Below are 16056 nucleotides of genomic sequence, written 5' to 3'. Positions count from 1 at the left end.
CACTATGGAAAACAGTAGGGAGGTATCTTAGAAAACTATATATAGAACTGCCATATGACACAGCAATCCCACTCTTGGGCATATATCCAGACAAAACTTTCCTTGAAAAAGACATATGCACCCATATGTTCACTGCAGTATTTTCACAATAGCCAAGACATGGAAACAACCTCAATGTCCATTGACAGGTGAATGGATTAAGAAGATGTGGTGTATATACACAATGGAATACTACTCAGCCATAAAAAAGAACAATATAATGCCATTTGCAGCAACATGGGTGGAACTAGAGACTCATGCTAAGTGAAGTAAGTTAGAAAGAGAAAGACAAATACCATATGATATCACTTTTATCTGGAATCTCATATATGGTACAAATGAACCTTTCCACAGAAAAGAAACTCATGAACTTGGAGAACAGACTTGTGGTTGCCAAAGGGGAGTGGGAGGGAGTGGGATGGGCTGGGAATTTGGGGTTAATAGATGCAAACTATTGCCTTTGGAATGGATAAGCAATGAGATGCTGCTGTGTAGCACTGGGAACTATATCTAGTCACTTATGATAGAGCATGATAATGTGAGAAAAAGAATGTATATATGTATGTGTGACTGGGTCACCTTGCTGTACAGTAGAAAGTTTATAGACGCTGTAAACCAGCTATAATGGAAAAAAAAAATCATTATAAAAAAAAACTTACAAAGAAAACTCCAGATCTGCAGGAGCTGGCTGGTAACTTTTACCAAACATTTAAGGAAGAAATGTTACAATCTTACCCAAACTCTTCTATAAAATTAAGAAGGAGGGCAAACTTCCCAACTCACTCTATAGACCAGCATCACCCTATTATCAAAACCAGACAAGGACACTGCAAGAAAACCACAGATCCGTATACATTGCGAACATAGACGTAAACATTCTAAGTGAAATTTTAACATATTGAAACCAACAATATATAAAAAGGAAAATTCATGATGACCATGTGGCTTTTATGTCAGGAATGCAAACTTGTTGCATCATTTAAAAGTCAGTTAAGGTAATTCCCCATATTAACAAACTAAAACTATCTAATATGTGCAGAAAAGATTGTAACAGAATTCAGCATCCATTCCTGGGAAAAATGTCTCAGCAGACTAAGACTAGACAGGGACTTCCTCAATCTGGTATGAAAAATTCATTGCTATTATCATATTTCATAGGGAAAGACTTAATGATTTTCCTCTAAGCTCAGGAACAAGACAATGATACCTGCTTCTCTACTTTCATTCAACATTATCCTGGAGATTTTAGCCAGTGCTATCAAGAAAACTATGATATAAAAAGTGCAGTATAAAAGATATCTGTATTGAAAAGGAAGAAGTAAAACTGTATATTTAGAAACATTATGATTCTCTATGTAGAAAATTCTGTGGAATTTACATGAAAGTGTCTAGGATTGATAAATAAACTTAGCAAAATGATGGGATTTAAGATCTGTGTCTATAAAAGTAAATTATGAACTTGCCTGGTAGTCTAATGGTTAGGACTCTCTGCTTTCACCCCTGCAGCTCAGATTCAGTTTCTGGTCTGGGAACTGAGATCCCACATCAAGCCACTGCACACTGCAGCCAAAAAACCCAAAAGTGTCCTATATTGCTATATACTACCATTTATTTGTTTTTAACTAAAATTTAGTAAATTTACAGTACTGTGGTAGTTTCAGGTGTACAGCAAAGTGATTCAGATATTTTTTTTCCAGATGATTTTCCATTATAGGTTATTATAAGATATTAAATATTGTTCCCCGTGTTATATAGTAAATCCTTGTTGTTTATCTGTTTTATAGTATTATGTATCTATGAATCCATACTCCTAATATATCCCTTCCTTTCCCTTTTCATAACCATCAGTTTGTTTTCTATGTCTGTGAGTATGTTTCTGCTTTATAAATAAGTTTATTTGTATCTTTTTTTTAGATTACACGTAAAAGTGATATGTAATATTTATCTTTCTCTGATGGACTTACTTCATTTAGTATGATATTCTCCAGGCTCATTGATATTGCTACAAATGGCATTATTTCATTCCTTTTATGGCTGAGTAGTATTTCATTGTATATATGTACCACATCTTATTTATGCATTCATCTCCTGGTGAACACTTACCTTGCTTCTATGTCTTGGCTATTGTAAATAGTGCTGCTGTGAACATTGGAGAACATGTATCTTTTCAAGTTTTAGAGTTTTTGTCTTTTCTGGATATGTGCCCAGGAATGGGATTGCTGGATCATATGGTAATTCTATTTTTAGCTTTTAAAGGCACCTCCATACTGTTTCCCATAATGTCTGCAGCAATTTACATTCCCACCAATGGTGTAGGAAGGGTCCCCTTTCTCCACATTTGTTTTTCCCCATGATTTATTATTTGTAGATTTTTTTTTTTGATGCTGACCATTCTGACCAGTGTGAGGTGTTGTCTCATTGTGGTTTTGATTTGCATTTCTCTAATAATTATCAATGTTAAGTATCTTTTCATGTGCCTATTGTCCACCTCTATGTCTTCTTTGGAGAAATGTCTATTTAGGTCTTTTGCACTTTTTTTTATTGGGTTGCCTTTTTTTTGATATTGAATTGTATGAGCTATTTGTATATACTACTATTTATGATCGAAAAATATTAAGCGCTTTAGAATAAATCTGACAGAAAAGGTGAAAATCTGTACAGTGAAAACTACCAAACATGCAGAGGGAAATTAGAGAAGACCTAAGTAAATGGAGAGAAATAACAGTTCATGTGTCAGAAGACTCGGTATTTTTAAGACGTCAATTCTCTCCAAATAGATCTATAGATTTAATGCAATATCAATCAAAATCCCAGCAGGCTTTCGAAAATAGAAATTGACAAAAATTCATGTGGAAAAGCAAAGGGCCTAAAATAACCAAAATAACTTTGAAAAAAGAAAAAAAAAGTTAGAAGGCCAATATTGCATGATTTCAAGACTTATTATCAAGCTGCAGTAATTAAAACTGTGATATTGAAAAAATTATAGACATAGAGATAAAGGCAACAAAATAGCCCAGAGAGAGATCTGTACATCTGTGGACAACTGGTTTTCAACAAAGGTGCAAAAACAACAAAATATGAAGATGATAGGTTTTTCAACCATATGGTGCTAAACCAGTTAGATATCCACATGTAAAAATTTAATAAAATTTTATCTTTGCATCACATAAAGATAACAAAATCATCTTTAAATAGAAAACTTAAAACTGTATCTTGTAGCAGAAAACATCAAAGAAAGTCTTGATGACTGGGCAGACGAATGTTTCTTAGCTACATCTCTAAAAAGAATGATCTAAAAGCAAGTGCTTGAACTTCATTTTAAAAAAAGTCCTTCTCTTTGAGATAAATTATGAAGAGGATGAAAGGAGAAGTCATACGCTAGGGGAAAAACTCTTGTAAATTATGGATCTAATAAAGGACCCTGAAAATGCGACAAGAAAACCAATAACTACATTTTTTAAAAACTGGGGGAAAGATTTGAATAGGCACTTCTCCAGAGAAGGTAGAAAGACGTCATTTAAATGGATGAAAAGATTATCACCATCATTAGATTTTGGGGAAATCTAGTTTAAATCTGCAAGGAGCGACCACTCTACACCGATTAGAATTTCCAGGCTAAAACGGAAGACTGTACCAAATCATGGTCTTGAAGTACTGCAACTCTCATGTACCCTCGTACACTCCGGGTGGGAATGTATAATCGTTCAACCACCCTTGAAAACTGTTTGGCAATTTCCTAAAAAAATTAAACATACCCCTCCCATATGATAACAGCTATTCCGCTCCTAGATGTTTACCCAAGAGAAAGAAAATCATTCAAGGTGCATACAAAGACGTCTACGTAAATGTTTATAGCATCTTCATCTGTAACAGTCAAAAGGTGGACACAATCCATGTGTCCATCTAGAAGAGGATGGGTGGAGAAGCCATGGCCCATTCATGGAATTGTGCTCAGCAATAAAAACGAACGAACTGTTGCCAGAGGCCACAGCATGTCTGACTCTCAGAATGATTATGCTGAGTCAAAGAAGCCAGACGTAAAAAGTAATAATAATACTGTATGATTCTATTCATAGAAAGTTCTAGGAGAGGCACACTAATGTGGAGTGACAGAAAGCAAATCCAAGGTTACTTGGGGAGGGTGGGAGCAAGGGATTACAACTGGGCTTAAGGAAACTCTTGGGGAGGCTGGGGACCTCCATTACCTTGACTGTGACGTGGTTTTCAGGGGTGGGTACTAAATCCCAGCTTTAAGTAAACTCAATTTACTATATATAACTATACCTTAGGAAAGCAGAGATGAACTCTTCCTAAAGAAGGAGGAACGAAGGCAAGAAGGAAGGAAGGGGCGAGGGAGGAAGGGGGGAGGGAAGGAAGGAGGAAAGAAGGGAGGAAGGAAGGAAGGGAGGGACATTTCAACTCTCACGGAAGGGCCAGGGAGGCCAGAGAGGAAAGTGAGAATTTCCTCGAAGCTCCCAGTATTTCCTAATCTGAGTAACACTGGCCCTGACTCGGTGTATGAGCTACCAGACATGTTCCGCTGGGGTGTTTGTTCAGGTGGTTCCATCACATTACTTTTTGCAGCTTTTCTGTGATATCTGTGGACCCTCAGGTTGCACCCGTCCGCCCTCTCAGGAGCTCAAAACCTTCTTCTTCCAGGATGTTCGATGAAAAAGTAGACTCCACATAGAACCCAGGCTACGGTGGCCCTCTAAGATTAATTTTTTATTAGTAGAAATACCTCCCTACTTTCTCCTTAACCCTTACAGCAGAGAATTCTATTTATTCCAAAACTTTCCAGTAAGCAAGCCTGATTTAGGAAAATACCGAGTTATAAAGCAAGAGAATGGGCCATCACATTCTTTACCCAAACAGCCCCCAAAGGGCACCTGTAAATAGGAAGGCTTCCAGAGGGCATCCAAAATGGATTCCATACATACAAAACTGGCTTTGCATGGATTTCAGGATGCTGTCTACATGTTCTTAAGCCAGCCTGACAGAGTGAAGGGAGTTTCTGCATGAGCAGCCCTTTCTGTGGACAGGCCTCTGTGGTCCTAGGTTCCCCACCCCTACCACACCTCCTCCTCCCTCCAAGCGCCCCCTGGTGGCCGGTGGTAAAGGGTGACCTGACACTGAGTGTGGAGCTGCACTTGCGTGCTGTTGAGCTGCCCTCATAGAGGGGCCTCAGGGACCTTCTTGGCGCCCTAGCGCCCCTAGCAGATGGGAGGCCTGCTGCTCAGCTGTGGGTATGTGACCCGGCTTGTTGTCGCCCTTTTCCAAGGTGGGCCGATCCCCAAGCCCGGGCACACCCAAGGCCATGGGTGACCCACTGGCCGTGTGGCTGGACCTTGCCTGGCAGGGTATGCGATGTGTCCCCCCCCCAACCCCTAGGCCCAGCCCGGTGGGCAGGTGTTCCAAAAGGGACTCGGATCAAGTGCCTAGATCCGCTCTCTGACCCCAGCCTGCAGCCCTCCCTGGGGACCAGGGCAGAGCGTCTTGTCAGCTCCTGCCACCCATCCGGAGATGTTGTGGTCAGCTCGTGCACCTGGGAGGACCCTGTGTCCTCGCTCCTCCTGAGAGAGCTGCCTCTGCTCAAGAAAGGACACCCTACTGGCAGAGCCCTCTAGTTGGCTTCGCTGCCCTTTAAAATTTTTTTCTATGTAGAACTGGTTTCCTTTTTTTTTTTTGGTCTTTTTGCCTTTTCTAGGGCCACATCCGAGGCATATGGAGATTTATTACAAAGTAACTTAGTAGTACCGAGCCGCGTCTGCAACCTACACCACAGCTCACAGCAATGCCAGATCCTTAACCCACTGAGCGAGGCGAGGGTTCAGAACCGCAACCTCAGGGTTCCGGGTCGGATTCGTTAACCGCTGAGCCATGACGGGAACTCCACAACTGCCGTTTTCTTTGCCCACCTCTTCGCTTTCTGCAGAGGCCACCGCTTCTCCACCCGCTGTGTTTCCTCCCAGGCCTGTTTCTGTGCCGTTCCATCCTCACATGGCCGATGGAACATCTCATTCTGTTTGTCACATCAGCAACATACAACTCAGTGTGTTATTCTGCAGCTTAGTATTTTTATCCTTCAATATGCTTTGTATTCTGTCCATTTTAGTACCTGCAAGGCTACCTTGTTCCTTCTAAAGGCTCCACATTCATCCCACCTTGCGGACAAAGCACAGTTGATGCTATTACCATATCCATGGATGTTTGGATTATTTATGCCACACGCAGTGCTGTAATGAATGGCCACGCCAAGCCCTTCTCCTGCATCTGGGAGGCCATACTTAACCCAGAAGTGGTGTAAACTCACCCTCAACCCTAGACCTGACTCTGAGAAGTACTGTTGGACCCCCTTACCTGCCCTCAAAACCTCCAATGCAGGAGTTCCCATTGTGGCTCAGTGGGTTAAGAACCCAACACAGTGTCCGTGAGGATGCAGGTTCCATCTCTGGCCTCATTCAGTGGGTTAAGGAGCCCGTGTTGTCGAGAGCTGCTGTGTGGTTCACAGATGCAGCTTGGATCCTGTGTTGCAGTAGATGTGGTAGAGGCAGGCAGCTGCAGCTCTGATTGGACTCCTAGCCCGGGAACTCCATATGCTGCAGGTGAGGCCTTAAAAAACAAGGGAACAGGAGTTCCCGTCGTGGCGCAGTGGTTAGCGAATCCGACTAGGAACCATGAGGTTGCGGGTTCGGTCCCTGCCTTTGCTCAGTGGGTTGACCATCTGGCGTTGCCCTGAGCTTGTGGTGCGGGTTGCAGACCCGGCTCGGATCACGCGTTGCTGTGGCTCTGGTGTAGGCTGGTGGCTACAGCTCCGATTCGACCCCTAGCCTGGGAACCTCCATATGCCGCGGGAGCGGCCCAAGAAATAGCAAAAAGCAAAAAAAAAAAAACAAAGAAACAACAACAACAAAAAAAAAAAAAAACAAGGGAACAAGCAAAAACCAACGAAAAACCCCTAAAAAGCAAAAAAACCCTCCAATACATACAGACCTTTTCTGTAGAAATTGTCATACTTTTCCCTTGGATCCCTGTTTCGTTTTGGCCATTAGATTGCTGTAGCGATCCACCCAGATGAGCATCTTATTTTTAGTGTCTTTTGGCCGTGATTGGCCATGTGTTGCTTTGTTTTCTTGTTTTAATCATTTATTCAAGAGTTGGATGATCCTGGGTTCAAATGTACTTGACTTCTCTGAGCCTCAGTTTCCTTATCTGAAAAATGGACCCAATAACTATCTAACGGTTGTGGCGAATGGCAGAGGGAATTTATGTGAAGTGCTCATAGCAAAGTGACTGAAGTCTAGTGAGTGCATGGTCATTGCTGGCTGTTGCGGAGTCAGTGATCAACTCTGCAGTGTAAGTGGCATCTAAATCTATGTCAGTATTTTGAGTATTAAGGGACTTTTTAACAAGAACAATTTCTCAGTGTGTTAGCATCTTTGATATGAATAGTCTGTGTGGTGGATGTGATTGCTGTTCTCTAACCCCCCGCCCCCCACTGCACACATCCTATTTCGGCTTATGGTAATTGCCTTTAAGATTTGGTTTCAGTTTGGCAAGCTGTTAGATCATCTCGAGGTTGTAAAGAACACTTGCCCCCCACCCCTGCCATTCCCGGGTGCACAGCCCTTGTCTGATAATTTATTTTCCAGGACAGCTAATTCAACGAGAAAACTGGTGACTATATCCTTCATTTCCAGAGTTGTATTACCTAATTTTCTCCTATCGTCAAAGTCATTCAGGTGATTAATTTTCAATTATTCCCTCCATCCATGGAAGGGAACTGAATCTTCATTGATTCAATGTATTCAATTTATTGAGCACTTTGCAAGAGCTACTGTCTGTTCTGGGCGCCGGTGATGGAGGTGGAGAAGAAAGACCAGGGTTGTCTTCAAGGACTTAACAGTCCAGCAGGGGGGACAGGGATGAAGTGTCGTTGAGTTGGAGTCCAGATTTACAAGAAGCTAGCCTTTCGCTGATACCACCTAGGCACTGATTCTGTGGGGCTGCTACTGACCTTGAGCTCCATGGGTTACTAAACCAAGAGACACATTTGTCACAATCCAGGGACTTCTTAGTTTTGGCAGTGCCTAGTTTAGGCCTTGCATAAATATGCAATAAATAAAACAAAGAGACAGTGTTCTCTAACACAGAACTTGCAAACACATCTTTTTAACACAAGCGATTTTTTTTTTTTTCCCAAAACTCTTGAGCAAGAAAACACCCTCTACAAATCTAGGACTTCTTTTTTTTATTAAAGGACACACACACACACGCACACACATACACACACAACGGAAAGGGAAAATGTTTTTATAGCTTGCAGTAGGCCTTAGAGATTTAAATACTGAAACCTTCAATTTGTACCAATAATTCATATACAGCTATATGGGGTGAAAAAGGTTAATGATGGAATTTTTTTTTAAAGTATGTTCCATTGACTATAAATGGCAGATCTGACAGTTAAAATGAAAATTGTTCGAGAAGAAACTTTAGTCAAACTAATTATTTGAGACGTTATAAGGATATATAATTATATTCTTCACCTTTAAAAAAAGTTTTATTACAAATGTGCTTTTAAAGAACAAGTAGAGAAATAAAGGCTGTAATTGTTCTTAATTATAGCTAACTGTAATTGCACTCAATTACGATATTCTGAATATCACCAGTGGCTAAAGAAATCCTGGCATACAGACAGTGCACCCACATTCATGAGATGAGGTATAGCTTTATGAATATTCTGTTATCTATAATTTAGCTCTTTTACTGTTGATTCCATTTCTCTTGGTTTTATTGTCTTTTATTTTGGTTTTAGTGGATCGTAGAGATGTAATTGTCATCTGTGGATGTGGTGAAGGTTGGCGATTTCATCGGGGGGTTGGTTCAAAATCCCCATCAACACAAAAAAGACACTTTGGCCATTGTGAGAGGAGACATTTGGATGTCACCCACCGTGGCTGAATACACAGATTTGAATTTCTGGAGGTGGTGCTGAATACCACATTTAATGTCCCCATCAAGGCCCAAGAAGCGACCTGGAAGATGGGCGAGCTCTCCAGCAGCCTCCCTCCCGCTCTGCGGGTTGCTCTGAGTCGTGTCCCGAGTGGGTCAATTTAAGGAGGGTGAGCGTGTCCCGTGAATGGGAGGTTTTTCCTCTCCCTCCTCCCAGGATGCTCAGCATTCAGAGGGAGCTCTGTGTCTCTGCCTAGACCTGCCTGCCTGCCTTTACGGTCTGCAGAGCCAGGCGGGGCTCCCTGAGTTGACAGTTTTGTCACAAACTCTTGAACTGGTACCTGTCTGCTCAGTGAGGGGTGATAGCACCATCCTATTTCTCATCCAGAACTGGATCAGGGTAGACAGAAAAAGAAAAACGAATACACTCTTGGACACTATTGGAGAGGAGAAGGGAGTGCTTTAGCTTCAGGAGAAAGGGGCATTTTATGATGTATTTATTATGGCCACTGTTCCAAAAAGTGAAAAATAGAAAACCAACAAAAAAGTAAGACCCCCCCAGATCACATCAGAACAGCCTTTTGAACCCTACAGCCAGGGTCAGCTTTGACAGACTTTCTGGTGCATTTTTTAAATTAAAAAAAAAAAGTGTATTCTAATTTAATTAAAGCAAAATTTTAATAATTAAAATTCTTTTCTTTTTGAAATATTTTTTATTAAAGTGTAGTTGATTTATGGTGTTCTGGTAATTTCTGCTGGACAGCAAAGTGACCCAGTCATACACACACATGCACACACACGAATATCCTATTCTTTTTTTCGTACTACCTTCCATCATGTTCTAACCCGAGAGATTAAGCATAGTTCCCTGTGCTGTACAGTAGGACCCTATTCCTTATCCATTCTGAAGATAATAGTTTACATCTACTAACCTCAAACTCCCTGTCCCCTCCCCCTGGCAACCACAGATCTGCTCACCATGTCCATGATCTGTTTCTATTTTGTAGATAGGATCATTTGTGCCAGATCTTAGATTCCGCACATAAGTGTTATCTCTTTGTGATATGATATTTGTCTTTCTCTTTCTGACTTACTTCACTTAGTATGAGAAGCTCTAGTTGTATCCATGTTGCTGCAAATGGCATTACTTTGTCCTTTTTTATGGCTGAGTAGTATTCCATTATGTATATGTACCACATCTTCTTAATCCATTCATCTGTCGCTGGACATTTAGGTTGTTTCCATGTCTTGGCTGTTGTGAATTAGTGCTGCACTGAACATAGGGGTGCATGTATCCTTTTGAATGAATGTTTTGTCCTAATGTATGCCCAGGAGTGGGATTGCTGGGTCACATGGTAGTTCTATGTTGAGTTTTCTGAGGAGCCTCCCTACTGTTTTCCAGAGTGTTTGTACCAATTTGCATGCCCACCAAGAGTGTAGGAGGGTTCCCTTTTCTTCTCCATCATTTGTTACTTGTAGATAGTCGTTCTGACAGGTGCTAGGTGGTACCTCATACTAGTTTTGATTTGCATTTCTGTAATAATCAGTGATGATGAGCATTTTTTCATGTGCTCATTGGCCATCCATATGTCTTCTTTGGAGAAATGTCTGTTTAGGTTTTCTGCCCATTTTTCTATTGGATTGTGTGGGGGGGTTTTGCTATGAGTTGTATGAGTTGTTTGTATATTTTGAAGATTAAACCCTTGTTGGACTTAATCAGTTTTTCACTTTTCATATATGGCTGCTGTGAGCTTTTAACCCTTTAGCCAGAGTCAAGTTTGACAGAATTTCTGGTGTATTTTTTAAATTAAAAAATACGTTAAAATAAAATTTTAATAATGAAAAAAATTTAATGCCTTGGCCTGAGCCCCATTCCTGACTACAGGTTGGAGGCCAGGTCCACACAGAGGGAAGCCAGCTCTATGATGGGGCTATCTTTGTGGCAGAAGTCATGGCCACTCTGCTCCTTGAATAGAATTCCATTCATTACGTAGGATATTGGGTAGAAACAGACAAGGCCAAGAGGGCTGGCCTCCACTTGTCTTCCTCAAAGCCTGACAGCCCCCAGGGCTGGGCAGGGCCTGTCTGTAAGGAGAGAGGAAGTGACCAGACTCTTAGCCTATCTCCAACCAGGGGTCCAGCTGGTGAAACCCTCTCTCCATTTTTTCCACTAAGTTGCTCCATCCCACATGGAGTTTGACTGGCTGTCGGAAGCCGTCTTCTTCTCTCCCACCCCCCCATCCTCCACGTGCCTTTGGTCCTCTGCTGCCCTCCCCTAGGCCATCACCCACCCCGGAAAAGCCCAGGACGTCCTGCAAGCTTTCCCATCTACCTTGGCCTGGGCAGTAGCTTTAGTATTTTTAGATTCCTGGAAATAGCAGCATCTCTAAGACAAAATATCCTTCCTCTTGCCAAAGCCTTTTTCATCAGGCAGGACTTTACTGTAGCTCTACTGATGAGGTTGCTCAGGATTTGTTTTCCCAGAAACCTCTGCAGAAGAGATGGGGCCTTCAAGAGATGGGGGCAGAGAAAAGCCCTTCCTGCCATCATCACCTAGGCATGCCTGTGTGTGAGCGTTGGTTGCTATGGCTTTCCCACTGGATGGTCAGCCTTGTGAAGGAGGGCTCTGTGTGTATTCCCTTCCTGCTCCATCCCCAGCACAGAGAAAGAGGAACATAGTAGGAGCAGTAGAAATATTTGTTGAACAAATGAATAAATAAATGCTAATGGTAAATGCTAATGAACTCAATACCCATACATGCCGGTTGATGGATTAGGCCATTAGTCAAACATTACAGTGCAGGCTGGTATTTGCAAATCCCTCTTTGATCCAGAACTTATCAGGAGTGGAGATGATTTTCTCTCATTAAGAGGCCTTACTGGTGATATTATGTCTCTGGGAGCTCCTAGAGAAAAATTAGGCTTTTTTGCACAATGGACCTCCCTTTAAACTGATTTATCAAGGAAAAAAATATTATTTTCACGTAATAATTTAGGGGGTATGTTTTCCCTTAAGAAGCTCACTTATGAACTGCAGTAATGCTTTTAGCCCAGTCATAGCAATTCTAAATGCTGACACCCCTTCCCCCTGGCAGAGGCAGAGTGTTGGAAGGAAATCCCCCTTTTTTGTTTCTGTCTGGGGGGAGTGATGTCATTTTGTCAACAAAGCTTTAAGAAAACATCCAGACACACGGCCTTCCATGGGCATTGTCCTGTCCATGTGGCTTTGCTTTTGCCTTCCGTCTCCTCTGAGAGGACAAGTTGGTAAATGAAAGGCTCAGTGACTGTCGTCCTGGGCTGGTACCTTCGCCACTGCTGGAGCCTAAATAAGTGAGTTTCCATGAGCAGGAATGGCTGATTCATAATTGGATCACGTCATTTCACAGTGCTGGATTCACAGAGCAGGAAAAGGACAATGAAGAGATAAAACTTGGGAGTTCCTGTTGGGGCTCAGCAGGTTAAGAAGCTGACTTAGTATCCATGAGGATGCAGGTTCAACCCCTGGCCCCGCTGAATGGGTTAAGGATTCGGTGTTGCCCTGAGCTGGGGTGTAGGTCACAGATGCAGCTTGGATCTGGCCGTTGCTGTGGCTGTGGTGTAGGCCAGCAGGGGCAGCTCTGATTCGACCCCTGGCCTGGGAACTGCCATAGGCTGCAGTGGACCCTAAAAAGAAAAAAGAGAGCGAGGGAGAGAGAGAAACCTAATACCACCAGCAAAGTCCAGGACAGCCCTCCTTTTCTCAGGTGCATTCCTAAGTGTCAAGATGACATTGTTTTTGAAAGAAGAGAAAACAAAAGCCCTGAACACAATCTCCAAATGATGGAAGGGACAGGGGTGCTGTTTAACCATCAGCCGTCCCCACGGATGCCAGTCAAGGTGCCCTGGTATCTGTGGCAGATCTGATTAGGTAACCCTGGGTGATTTTGTTCTGGGAGCCCCTGAGCCCAGGAACACAGCCAGGGACATACATTTGCAGGTAGTTTATATGAGGAATCCGAAGATAAAATGGAGAAAGCCAGAGCCATGTCACATCTTAGCAAGGACTCCAAATAAGCCTGGCCTAGGTAGAAGGAGGCTGGATGGGTTGGTGATTAGATTCTTTTGCTTTTTTTGCTTTTTAGGGCCACACCTGTGGCATATGGAAGTTCTCAGGCTAAGGGTTGAATCTGAGCTGCAGCTCGCAGCCTACACCACAGCCCCAGCAGTGCCAGATCTGAGCCTCATCTGCAGTTTACACTGCAGCTCATGGCAATGTTGGATCCTTAACCCACTGAGCGAGGCCAGGGAGCGAACCCACATCCTCATGGATATTAGTTAGGCTCGTAACCCACTGAGCCACACTCTGGTGATTAGATTAACTTAATCTTAATGCTGCCAGTCTTCCAACAGCCCACACTGCCTGCCTGCCTGCCTGCAGCCAGATGTGAGTTCCCATCAGCCCCCAGGAGGACCCCATTTCCAGAGGCTTGGGGGGGGGCAGATGGTCCACCTCTCCACAGGGCTACCACCGGCCTGAGCCAAATGCCAAAGGGATAGAAAGAGAAACCCCACCTGGTAGACTTAATTGTTTAAAACCCCGGTGCGGGAGCTGTCATCCCCGTGAGCGAGCACGGGCTGGACAGGAAGAGCTGGGGGTGGTACCTCTCAGGATGCCTGTCTGCAGACGGGTCCCACTTCTGTGGATGCTGGGGGCTGGTATTTCATCCACCTGCTCGCCCGAGTGGATTGGAGAGGCTGGCCGGCCTCTGTAGTGATGGGTCTCTTGTCGAGACCCGCAGTTTTCTAAGTGACTGGGTGAGTTTCTCTGAGGGTCTCGTCTCCCCTTCTGGTTTGGCAGTATTGGGAAGGTACAGGTCCAGACCAACCAGCACTTATTAAAACCACAGCGCCATCTAGTATTGCCAGCTCCCTGCACCGGGTATGGGGTGAATAGTTGCTGCCGGAAAGAGGAATGAAAGGCAAGAGCTGGAAGGAAGAAAGGGACAGAAGAAATGACGCTGGGAAGCAAGTCAGAAAGAGAAAGACAAACACCATATGCTATCACTTCCATCTGGAATCTCATATACGGCACAAATGAACCTTTCCACAGAAAAGAAACTCAGGGACTTGGAGAACCGACTTGCGGTTGCCAAAGGGGAGGGAGTGGGATGGACTGGGAACGCGGGGTTAAGAGGTGCAGACTGTTGCCTTTGGAATGGATAAGCCATGAGATCCTGCTGCATAGCACCGGGAACTGTATCTAGTCACTTGTGATGGAGCCTGATAATGGGAGCAAAGAGGATGTATACTTGTATGTGTCACGGGGTCACCATTGCTGTACAGTAGAAAATTGACAGAACACCGTAAATCACCGATAATGGAAAAAAAATTTTAAAAAAAAAGAAGCGAAGGTGAGGGTGGTGTTTCCTGCCTTCACGTGGTCACCCCGTCTCCTTCTCTGTGGGCCCTTCCTGAGCCCTGATAGAACTAATACCCACTTAGGACTTAACATCTGTACCGTCTCCCTTGCCCCATTCTTCACGACCTGTACTAGGTAAGAGCGTGCTAAGTATCCCTTTGCTCCTTGGTTTCCTGTCTAGCCCCCCCTTTTAGATTGTAAAGTTCCTAACAGTCGGACTGCTTTGGGGGGATGTTCTCTGTTCTAGCACAGGACCCCCCCCCCACCCAGAACACAGGAATGGGTGTGTCATATGTGTACATTGGACCTGGTAGATACTGACGAGCAGTGCGGCATCATGACCCAAAGCATGGGCTTTGGGGCCAGGGCGCCTAGGGCAAGTCCTGGCTCTGTCTGTCACCAGCTATGCAGCCTTGGGAAGCAATTTGACATTTTTCTGTCTCATTTTCCTCAGCTCTATTGTAGCTTAATCATAGTAAAGACATCATGAGGCTTTTAGAAGGATTGAGTAACCACGTATAAATGGCCTAAAGTAGTGACTAGGGTTAAAAAAGCACCCAATCAATGTGAGCTCTAGGATGTGTGTGTGTGTGTACATATCACCATGTGAGAGTAATTGCTTGGGTTTACACACACACACACACGGATATCTTAATCATGGGAGTGAAAATTGAGGAAGAATAAAAGTGGGAGGGAAGGAATGAAGGACCGAAAGTAGCGGATAAAGACAGAAATGATGGGAGAGAAGGAAGTTGGGTTGAGGCGAAGGAGCAGTGCCTTTGCGCTTTTTTATCTGAAAGGAAACTTTAATCCCCAAGGTGTTCTAAATTTCCCAGAGTTAAGGTTCAGCATATACGAAGAAAGTTAACCGGTTCTAAATTAATATATGAATTTGTAATGATGCCTTGAAGCTAATCTTTTTATCTATGTATTATTTGGAAATACATCCAATGTGAAAAGCCCACAATTTGCCCCAAGCACTGGGTGACCAAAAAAAGAAAGAAGAAAAAGGACAAAATCTGCTCGATTGTAATACTTTCACCCTTAATTAAAATAAAGAAAACCTCACGCCTCCTACGACCAGAATGTTGAAATCACTTGCCGAACAGGCAATGAAAATACAAGGAATTTTAAGCTTTTCGAAAAATCTTTGTCCTTCGGGAAGGTCTGGACGTAGCGGTGGGGAGCAACGTCCAGGTCTTAGACATACTGATTGTGCTGACACACGATTCGCAGGGGGCTCTCGCGTCCTTTGTTTTATAGTCATCAACAAATTTTGGAAACTGGCAGAGCTGCGCAGAAATAAATGGTGCGCCCTTGCTTCAACCCTTCCTAAAAAAAGAACTCTTGGCACAGTCCAGGCATGGGATGGACGGTAGGGGACAAGGGAGGGCTCTGTTTCAGACACTTGAGAAAAGTTGGCATCACTCTGTGGCCCCTGGCAAACATTCTACCCCTTTAAAATGAAAGTGGTTTTTTTTAAGGAACGTGAAATAATCTCCCCAAAGGGCATCCATCCTCCACACGGGACATCTATCTGCTTTTGAAAGGTACTTGTCTCTTCTGGTTTTATTTATTGGTTCCCCCTTCGATAAAATGGAATGTATAGCCAACTTGAAAGCTGCAGGGAGCTTTTCTGTTCGTTCACACTGACAATGGATCTGGCA

At 43.4% G+C, this 16056-nt stretch overlaps 1 protein-coding gene across 1 annotated transcript in view; it reads left to right on the top strand.

Moving 5' to 3' along the window:
* CELF2 (CUGBP Elav-like family member 2) overlaps positions 1-16056 on the top strand; it is a 549068-nt gene that overhangs the window by 109151 nt on the left and 423861 nt on the right. The gene's annotated exons all lie outside the window — the stretch shown is intronic.

Source organism: Phacochoerus africanus, chromosome 12 (assembly GCF_016906955.1).
Source record: "Phacochoerus africanus isolate WHEZ1 chromosome 12, ROS_Pafr_v1, whole genome shotgun sequence".
Classification (NCBI taxonomy): domain Eukaryota; kingdom Metazoa; phylum Chordata; class Mammalia; order Artiodactyla; family Suidae; genus Phacochoerus; species Phacochoerus africanus.
The sequence above is the reverse complement of the archived record's forward strand: the minus strand, read 5'-3'. Positions and strand labels throughout refer to the sequence as shown.